Here is a 10,161-nt window from a genome sequence, read left to right as displayed (position 1 = left end):
GATTTGAACATGGCAATTATTGATAGATAAGGACAGATATCACATTAATATTTGCCTATTGTGTTAAGGACCTTGCATTAGGTTCCTCTGTTATAAAGAGAGCCCAGGATAACTCTCCCTTCTGCCCAAGGAAAAAAGCAGCCATGGACAAAATGCAGGGTTAAGCACGCCTTCCCAGATTCATGCTAGGACTTGATTTACCAAGCTTTTTTCATATAGTCACAGAATGGGGAGAAAAAAAAGACTTAAGAAATCAGTCCCTTATAGTGACACTCCCACATTCTTCAGGCAGATGCAATACACCGTGCTCAGCCTAGTGTACAGCTTGCTAAATAGTTGGATGCACGTTTGGGACATGCTAGAAAAACTCCCAATTCTACAATGGCATTAGCGCATCCAAAACACGTGTCCAAACCACTGCATAGCTATTAGCGCTCATCACATGTAAATGGCATGTAGACGAGGCTATTAGCTATTAATTACCCTGATGCAAAAAATCTCCGTACATCCAACGTGCATGTTTTAACACACAAAACTTACTACCAACGCACGAGCTGGCATTTTCAAGTGCTCCAAGCCTTCACCAAAAAAAAAACCAAACCTGATACTAGGTAGGAGGAACCCCAGGAAGCAGCATGAAAAAAAAAAAATCTTGACAGCAGTCAGGTTAGGAAAACAGATGCTCAAATTACGAGTGTCCATTTTCCTAACCCCCGAATGTGCATGGATTAAGAAAATAGATGCTCATTAATTGAGCATTTGTTTTCCTAACCAGCAGACAGCCACAGCTCCTGGGCACCTGATGCCATGGACATGGTAGGGACATACAATTGATCCCTAGCATGCCCTTTTTAACACGGCAGCTTATTTACTATTGTACCTGGTGCCCAGAAGAGGGGATGTGTGTACATTGAAAAAAAAAATGCACCTAGTTTGGACGCCCAGTTTTTTCGCCCTCAGTATTGCATCAGTCCCTGGCTGTGTACAAATCATCCATCAAAGATATTCACAGTTAAATAATCTCAGTAGGTGGTGGGGGTAGGATGGCTTGAAATTCTTAAGTATTAGGGGCCATTTTCAGTATTTTATTTTTCCTGGGAATTCCAATGCTATAACAAAAAAAAAATTAGTAAAAAAACAAGCTGTGAGAACCAGGCTGTATATCAAGCAGTTCAAGGATGCCATAAGAGACTGAGCCAAGGAATGCCATGAGAAAGCAGGAAAATTAGTTCTTACCTGTTCAGTCCAGACAGTGGGTTGAGCCTCCTTTCCAGCAGGTGGAGACAGACTAAAACTTGAAGGATGCCCTATATCAGGACAGAGCCTATCCTCTACCCCTTCAGTATAACGTATGTCAAAGCATAAAACAACAAACCCAAGAATAGGATCAAGCAAGTAACTGTAAAGCTCAACGGAGCAAATATAGAATAATGTAGAAAAACATGGTATACCTATACGCTCTTGCATCAACTTGGTATAAGAAACGACCAAGGCTTCCGGTGTAATTGCTCAGTAATCTTGCACAAAGAAATATATGAAAATCTGCAGACCTGCAAGAAAACAAGCTTCGAGAGGACAGAAGACAGACAGGGAAGGGCGTCTGGACTGATCCGTGGTACTACAGGAACGAAAATTAACAGGTAAGAACTAATTTTCCTTTCCTTTACGTACCCGGATCAGTCCAGACAGTGGGATGTACCAAAGCTTCCCTAAACTGGGTGGGACCGAGACAGTCCAGCTCGAAGCACTTGCCGCCCAAAGGAACCAAACACCGGAGCGTGTACATCCAGACGGTAGTGCCGAACAAAAGTGTGCAGAGAAGTCCGAGTGGCGGCCCTGCAAATCTCCTGTGGGGAGACAGATTGACTCTCCACCCAAGAAGTAGCCTGAGAACGCAGAGAATGGGCCTTCAGACCCTCAGGAAGCGAACGACCTTGACAAATATACGCAGAGGAAATGGCTTCCTTCAACCACCGCGCAATCGTGGTCTTAGAAGCCTGTTTACCACAGTTGGGACCACTCCAAAGGACGAAGAGATGGTCCGATACCCGGAAGTCATTAGTGACCTGGAGATAACTAAGCAAGACTTGTTTTAGATCTAGCCGACGAAGGTCGCCACCCGCCATACCCGCAATCTCCTCCGGAGAGAACGCTGGGAGTTCTACCGACTGGTTGACATGAAAAGCGGAGACAACCTTAGGCAAGAAGGAAGGAACCGTCCTGAGAGAAACCCTGGAATCCGAGAAACGCAAGAAGGGCTCCCGACAGGACAGCACCTGAAACTCGGAAATCCGGCAAGCAGAGGAAATAGAGCCCAGAAAGACAGTCTTTAGAGTAAAATCCTTGAGCGTAGCGTGGCGAGGAGGCTCGAAGGGAGCCGCACAGAGAGCACGAAGGACTAGGTTGAGACTCCACGACGGACACGTGGCCCGAGAGGGGGGGAGGGCGGAGGTGTCTAACGCCCCTCAGGAAACGAATCATGTCAGGATGAGCTGCTAAGGCATGACTGCCCACCCGACCCAGGAGAGAGCCGAGCGCAGAGACTTGAACGCGTAGAGAACTGAAGGAGAGGCCCTTAGAGAGACCCTTCTGAAGAAAAGAAAGAATCAAAGGAATCGAGGCGGAGCGCGCAGGGACACCCGCCTCCGTTCACGCGGACTCAAAAACTTTCCAGATGCGCACATAGGCCAGAGAAGTCGACTGTTTCCGGGCTCGCAGCAGGGTGCAGATGACCTCCTCCCTATAACCTTTGCGCCTCAGGTGACGCCGTTCAAAAGCCAGGCCGCAAGACAGAAGCGATCGGCCTGGTCGAAATATACAGGCCCCTGCCGGAGGAGACGAGGAAGATGACCGAGGTGCAGGGGCCCGTCCACCGCTAGATTGATGAGATCCGCGAACCACGGCCTTCGCGGCCACTCGGGAGCGATGAGAATCACCGGTCCCCGTGGAGCTCAATTCTCCTGAGAACTTTCCCCACCAGTGGCCATGGGGGAAACACGTACAGAAGGATGTCCACTGGCCAAGGTAGAGCCAGAGCATCCATGCCCTCTGCGCCGTGCTCGCTCCAGCGGCTGAAGAACCGATTGGCCTTGGCATTGCGCAGAGTCGCCATGAGGTCGAGGTGAGGAGGACCCCACCTGTCCACTATCAGAGCTATGGCCGCGTCCGAGAGCTCCCACTCTCCCGGATAGAGCGACTGCCGGCTGAGGAAGTCGGCTTGAACATTGTCTCTTCCGGAGATGAGAGGCCGCAAGGCACTGTAGGTGACGCTCCGCCCAAGCGAGGAGACGGCTGGCTTCTAAGGCTTCCAGGGGACTGCGAGTGCCCCCTTGGTGATTGATGTAGGCGACTGTGGTGGAGTTGTCAGACAGGACTCGTACCGCCTTGCCGCGGATCAGGGGAAGGAACTCCTGAAGAGCCAGGCGGACCGCCAAAGTTTCCAGTCGATTGATGTGCCAGCGCGACTGAGTCTGGGACCATGTCCCCTGGGTGGACTGAGAAAGGCAGACCGCACCCCAGCCCAACAGGCTGGCATCCGTGGTCACTGTTGTCCACTGTGGAGCTTGAAGAGGCATCCCTTGCAGAAGATGAGGAAGAGACAGCCACCACTGTAATTCATCGGCAGTAGAATCCAAGAACGGAAGGACTACGTGGAACTGCTCCGACACTGGCTGCCAACGGGACAGCAAAGCTTTCTGTAACGGACGCATATGAGCAAAAGCCCAGGGGACAAGGTCGATGGTAGAAGCCATGGATCCCAGGACTTGGAGATAATCCCAGGCTGTCGGGGAAGGTAGGGCAATCAAAGTCTGGACCCGATCGATCAGCTTGAGGGCTGGCGCCCGAGGTAAGAAAACCTTGCCTACTCGGGTGTCGAAGTGGGCTCCCAGAAATTCCAACTCCTGGGAGGGCTGAAGCTTGCTCTTGGAAAAGTTCACTATCCACCCGAGAGAGGCAAGGAGCTCCAAGACGCGATCCACCGCCTGCCGGCAAGAGGTCTCTGACTTGGCCCTGATGAGCCAATCGTCCAGATAGGGATGGACGAGAATTCCCTCCCGGCGCAAGGCCGCCGCTATTACTACCATGACCTTCGTGAAGGTGCGAGGAGTGGTCGCGAGACCGAAGGGGAGAGCTCGAAACTGGAAGTCCTGGTTGAGAATGTGGAATCTGAGATACTTCTGATAGTCGCAGTGAATGGGAATATGAAAATAAGCTTCTGCGAGATCGAGGGAAGCAAGGAACTCTCCGGGGCGGACCGCCGCAATGACCGCCCGCTGGTTTTCCATGTGGAAGTGGGGGATCTTGAGAGCCTGATTGACCCTCTTGAGGTCCAATATTGGGAGGAAGGACCCGTCCTTTTTGGGCATGGTGAAATAAATAGAATACTGGCCGGCGTCAATTTCCCTTTCTGGGACTGGGACCACCGTTCCCAGATCCAGAAGCTTGGAGAGAGTCTGGACCACCGCGTCCCTCTTGGCCCGGCCGCAAGGCGAGAAAAGAAAGAGATCTGGAAGTTCCCTGATGAGGTCGAAAGCGTACCTGTCTCTGATAATGTCGAGGACCCACTGATCCGACGTGATCTTGACCCATTCCTCGAAGAACAGGGAGAGGCGTCCGCCGAGGTAAGGAACCGAGGAATGGGTCGGTTGAACTTCATTGCGTGGCAGGTTTAGCGGTGGCACGCACGAGCTGGCCCTCGCGAAAGGGCCGTCTGCCACCAAAGGACTGCGACCAGGACTGCGCACGAGAAGACCCCCTCGCAGAACCTCCCCGCCCTGAAGAGCGAAGCGACGCTGGCCCCTGAAGCGAGAACGAGAGGCCGCGAAGGATCGAGAAGACTTAGGGCGGTCCTCTGGGAGCTTATGGACCTTGTTGTCAGCCAAGGAGTCCATAAGCTTCTCGAGATCCTCGCAAAAGAGCATCTTATCTTTGAAGGGCAGCGTGCCCAGCCGGGTCTTCGAGGACTGATCAGCCGACCAGTGGCGTAGCCAAAGGAACCTCCGTGCCGCCACTGCCGAAACCATCGCCTTCGCCTGGACACGGACCAGATCGTAGAGGGCGTCCGATACGTAAGCGGTTACTGCCTCCAGACGTTCGGCTTGCTCTGCCTCACCTGGCGGAAGCTCCCGGGCACAGAGTAACTGTTGGACCCACTGGAGGCCCGCTCGCATCATGAGACTGCTACAGCAAGACGCCCGGACCCCGAGGGCCAGAACGTCGAAGATGCGCTTCAGGTGAGCCTCCAGCTTACGATCTTGTGAATTATTCAAGGCTGTGGAACCTTCCACCGGAATGGTAGTGTGCTTAGCCACTGCAGAAACATAAGAATCCACCGATGGATATCGCAACAGCTCCAAGCCCTCCTCTGGGAGGGGATAGAGCTTATCCATCGCACGTCCCACCCGAAGCGCACCCTCAGGAGCCTCCCATTCCCGCAGGATAAGGAGCTTAAGCATGGGGTGGAAGGGAAAGGCAGAGGAAGGAGCCCGTAGCCCTCCCAGAACCGGGTTCATATCCTTAGGGAGGGAGGCCATGAGATTATCCACGGACGGACTCTCCAGACCCAGCTCCTGCAAAACAAAAGGGAGGAGGGGGCTCTAATTCCTCTTTACGAAAAAGACGGAGGGCTCTAGGGTCATCCCCCTCTGGGGGGGGGGGGCATCCGCCGAATCCGAGGAAGCAGCGGGGTCCGAAGACACGGGAGACACCGGGGGGGGGGGGCACCCCTGGGACCACCCACACCGGTCCCTGGGGCTCCGCGACCGGTCCAGTGGTCAACGGAGCTGAACGAGGGATTTTTGGCGGGGGGGGGGGGGGGGGGGCTTTCATCCAGCTCTTGCAGGCTAGCTAGATAAGATTTGTGCATGAGGACGACGAAATCCGCTGAAAAAGGGACCCTGGATTTGGCGGGGGGGGGGGGGGGGAGGAAGGGGAAGGTCTGGACCTCCCTCCTGGGCACCCGCAGGGGCCAAATTGGGGGTTAAATAAAAAATAATCTGGCCCCCCCCAGCCCCACCCCAGGGAGCACTGAAATCGGCCCTGATGAAAAATCCAAGATGGCGACCATTCCCGGGCTCTGCCGACCCGGGAAAGGCCTGGTCATGCCGGGAGGAGTGGAGCCCCGGGCTAAATTTGCTTGTCCTGCCGAGGAGAGACCTTCCCCACCCGGCAGGCAAGCAGTGCAGAGGCCCTGCCGCGAAAAACGCGAAGAGGGCAGCCCACAAGAAAGGCAGGCTGCTAGCCGGGACATAGCTAAGCCGTGGCTGAAGATAAAAAAGCTGAAAAAAAAAGCTTGATTGGCAGCCTGCACAGCAGGAGAGAGCAGGCAGGAAACCTGCTGCCTTCTGCTTCTCTGGCTGCCGGTTCTAGCCCTACTCTGACCAGAAAAAAATAAAAAAGCTGGTCAACTGCTGCAAATAAGTTAGAGGTAGGTGAGTACCTGCAACTTATTGAAAGTTTGAAACTTTTAAACTCCTTTTTTTTTTTTTTTTTAACTGAGCGCAGCAGCGGGTTAAAAAACCCTCTCGGCAGCCAGAGGGGGAACGAGGCCCGGAGAGCGTCGGTCCCCACACTTGGAAGTGTCCACGGACTCAGGACTATGCAGGGAACCCCCTCCTGCAAAAGGGGCAAAGCCCCCCTGAGCCAGGCAAGAGCTGGGAGACGGACGTCTCCCACACAAAAACAGTAAAAGCACTAAAAGAAGGCAAACTTTCTTTCATGGATTTTTAACACTGTTTCTAAAACTAGTGGGAATCAAAAGAACTGCTTGCTTGAGCCGAAAAAGAAAGAAGAAGAGGCTGACTAGCCTACAGAAGAGAACCGAAGGGGAGATGCTGCACCTGCTGGAGACAGACGAATACGGAAGGGGTAGAGGATAGGCTCTGTCCTGATATAGGGCATCCTTCAAGTTTTAGTCTGTCTCCACCTGCTGGAAAGGAGGCTCAACCCACTGTCTGGACTGATCCGGGTACGTACAGGAAAAACCATTATACCAGACTGTGCTAGGAACTAGTCTTAACATATGCACTTTTTTTTTACACTGTATATTATAAAATAGTGAAGTCCACATAGCATCTTCAAACTTCACCCAGGATTGGGGTTTGCCACTGATGCCTGGGAATCGCAAAGAGGCTCATTGCAAACATCCCACTGCATTGAGGGATCCCCAGCTGAGGGGATGTAAGCATTGGAATGAGCACTACTTTGATCTATCACGTGTGATTGTTTCCTAATACTTTACATGTGGTGGTTAAGTTACACTTTGGTTCATCACATGTAATTGCTATTAAGCGTGAAGTATTGTATCCATCACAAGCACTTTGAGGCCAATATTCTATTATTTGGGCTAAGTGGTGCTGCTGAATAACTGGCTAGGATCAGTGGGTGCCACTTAGCTGGATAAATCACTTATCCAGTTATGTTTTTAGCTAGATAACTCAGGGGCAGGGAATGGGCCCAACAAGTTAACCAGCTAACTCAATATTCAGAATTAAATGGCTTAATTATGCAGCCAAATCTGGTCAGGCCCCGAGTTAGCTGGATAAGTTTATCTGGCTAAATAGCACAGCAGCTGAATATTGATCTTTATTCTCTCAAGCATTATATCTGTCTGTGTAACTGATCATTACCTTTAATCATTTACTTAGTAAAGTTATCGCATATATGCCACACTGGAGTGTAGTCTCATTCTTCTGGTCTTTGTTAGCAGCAAAGCTTTCCTTAATCACTCAGGTACAGTCACTTCAGTGCCTACTATATTTACTACGATCACTTTCTGCATACTGTTCAACCAGTTTCCTCAGTTGAATTTAAAACTTTCTGGCTTATTCTCACGCCATCCTGCTTATTTACCAGTCTTAAATACAGAACAGTATCTAAAGTCATATTGAATGTCGGATAGGGAACAATGCCTGTATAACATCCTGTTTACTACTTTCTAAATATGAATATGCTCTTCTATTGCAAATTAAAATTCTATTTTTACTATATTTTTCCCCAATTCCTATGAAGTGTATTTAGTTGAGGCTGAGAGGTGATTTGAAGTGCAACTGTGTATGACTTTTTGCCCTTAGTGTGTGCTAATACCATGGCAAGAGCACCCACAGTGATCCTCCAGATCACAACATCCAGTAAATGATTCTGAATATCCAGAAAGGATAATGAAGATCATGCACATTCTAATGAAACAAAAATATTTACTTTTTATTGTGATCACAATGGAAATTTGCTAAAATACTACTGAATGCCAACTTTTATTATGCACTCAAAGACAAATTAACCACGTGAGGCAGATATTTTTGTTTGTGCTCTGGCAAATAAATAGTTCAAGCTAGCAAATAACAGCAGTGAACCTGGAATTAAAAATACACAGGTAAGAATTATTTACAACTGATGGTTAACACATTATTGCATTGGAGACAGATATAAATATGGACAATGGCTTCGATTTACCATACTTGAAGCACAAAAAGTCATTTTAACAATAAAGGATACTACCATCAAAAGCCTACTGTCAGGTAGAATTAAGAGCACAGTAAGCAATGGTTAAAAAGGAGAATTTAAACATTACAGTACGCAGCGCTGTAAAGCATAAAAAAGCAATACACAAATTCTGCATATTTTACATTGTAAAAAAAGTAGCTGACAGTAGTATGAAAAATAAAAAGGACAAAAACACGCACAAGATTAATGTCTTTTGTAAAAATATCAATATTAAGAGCTAAAATTAAAAAAAACAAAAATAAAGCAGCATGCATATTTCAAGGCTCTTCAGTAACTTTTTCAACAGCTATTTTTGTGATTTACCAAAATGTAAAATAAAGTGGCCAAACCAAAACTTTCTGTACAGAAACTTTTTAAAATGATCATACTACTCAAGTCTATATTTCTTCCCTGAAGAAAGTTATTTTTTATTACAATAAATGATCCTATAGCCATGAAAAGATGCTTCTCTCAAACACAGTAACAGGCTTTATAAGTGTTTACATTAATTTGTAGTTTACTAATTTATCAAAACTGCTTAAATATATATCAGTACAGGCCTGCATTCTGTATTTTAACGTATCAATATTTCAGAATGTCACCTATGAACAAAACTGATAGATATTTTCAACAGAAAATGCTGTACTGATATATAATTTAAAACATTTCCCGTACCCCAAATAATACATGATTATCAAAACCTCCATTTTAAGAAATAATCTACTGTATTAATTCGGTTCCAAAATTTTTAGTAAGAAATTTGCTGCAGAGATTTAAGCTGCATGAATGCATATGTTCACTTGCTTTTTCTTCCTCCTTGCTTAGTTGAGTGAACTGTTTTACAAAGAGCACCGGGATTATGAATTTGCAAAACAGAACAGTTTTTCATCTATAACTTGAAAATTTCAAGCACACAGGGTTCATACCACCACAAAGCCTATCGAGGCTAAACGTTTTGTAAGAAGGCTGCAGGTGTTTGTACAGTAGAAATTAACTTCTATCCAGTGTGTGCAATAACTTTCAAGGTTATGTGCAGAGCCTGATAAATACAACACATATAAATGATCAGTTAGGTTTACTGTTCTAAGAACTTTTACTCTGTAAAATGTTTGGTCACTCAAAGCTATAAGCTTAATCACATATCAAAGAACACAGGCAATAAAGCCTATCTTACTAGAACATACTGAGCTAGACAAAAATATAAGAGGGCTTGAAATCTAGTGGTCATTGAACCCCTTCAAAACAGGTCTAGCTAAGACAGCAGGTTTCTGTCACAATGTAATAGAGTAAAAATGTATTAAAATTTGAAATTTTTTACAAGTTCTTTTCAACAATTTTCTATTTACAATGTAGAAATTCCTCCAACTGTTAACTTTGGCACAGCACTTAAGTTTAGTTCCTTTTACCCCAAGGGGCAGTATATGTTTGTGTGTTCTGCATGTGCACTCAAACGGCTTGGTTTCATGAAGGATTAGGCCTTTTTCACAGTAAATCAGATATTTCACACTTTACAGCTGCTCTTCGTCATCCTCTCTGGACAACTATTAAAAAGAAAAGCAAATGCATCAGTTACTTAAAAAAAACCAAAACATTCTCATGGTAAAAAAAATTCTCACATAATAAATTACACCAAGCATTATCTGCTTTCTACAATTCACCAATTATCATAAAATAAAATGT

The 10,161-nt window shown here is 47.3% G+C and overlaps 1 protein-coding gene across 6 annotated transcripts in view; it reads right to left on the bottom strand.

Moving 5' to 3' along the window:
- Positions 1-8,181: 8,181 nt before the first annotated feature.
- The window catches only part of ZHX1 (zinc fingers and homeoboxes 1), a 114,969-nt gene continuing 112,989 nt past the window's right edge, over positions 8,182-10,161 (bottom strand). For all 6 annotated transcript variants that reach the window (XR_003854913.1, XR_003854912.1, XM_029591885.1 and 3 more), the window contains one exon: positions 8,182-10,022. The gene's annotated coding sequence lies outside the window, so the exon portion shown is untranslated. The remainder of the gene's footprint in view (positions 10,023-10,161) is intronic.

Source organism: Rhinatrema bivittatum, chromosome 2 (genome assembly GCF_901001135.1).
Source record: "Rhinatrema bivittatum chromosome 2, aRhiBiv1.1, whole genome shotgun sequence".
NCBI classification, from domain to species: Eukaryota; Metazoa; Chordata; class Amphibia; order Gymnophiona; family Rhinatrematidae; genus Rhinatrema; species Rhinatrema bivittatum.
Note: the sequence above shows the minus strand (reverse complement) of the source record. Positions and strands in the feature narration are given on the sequence as shown.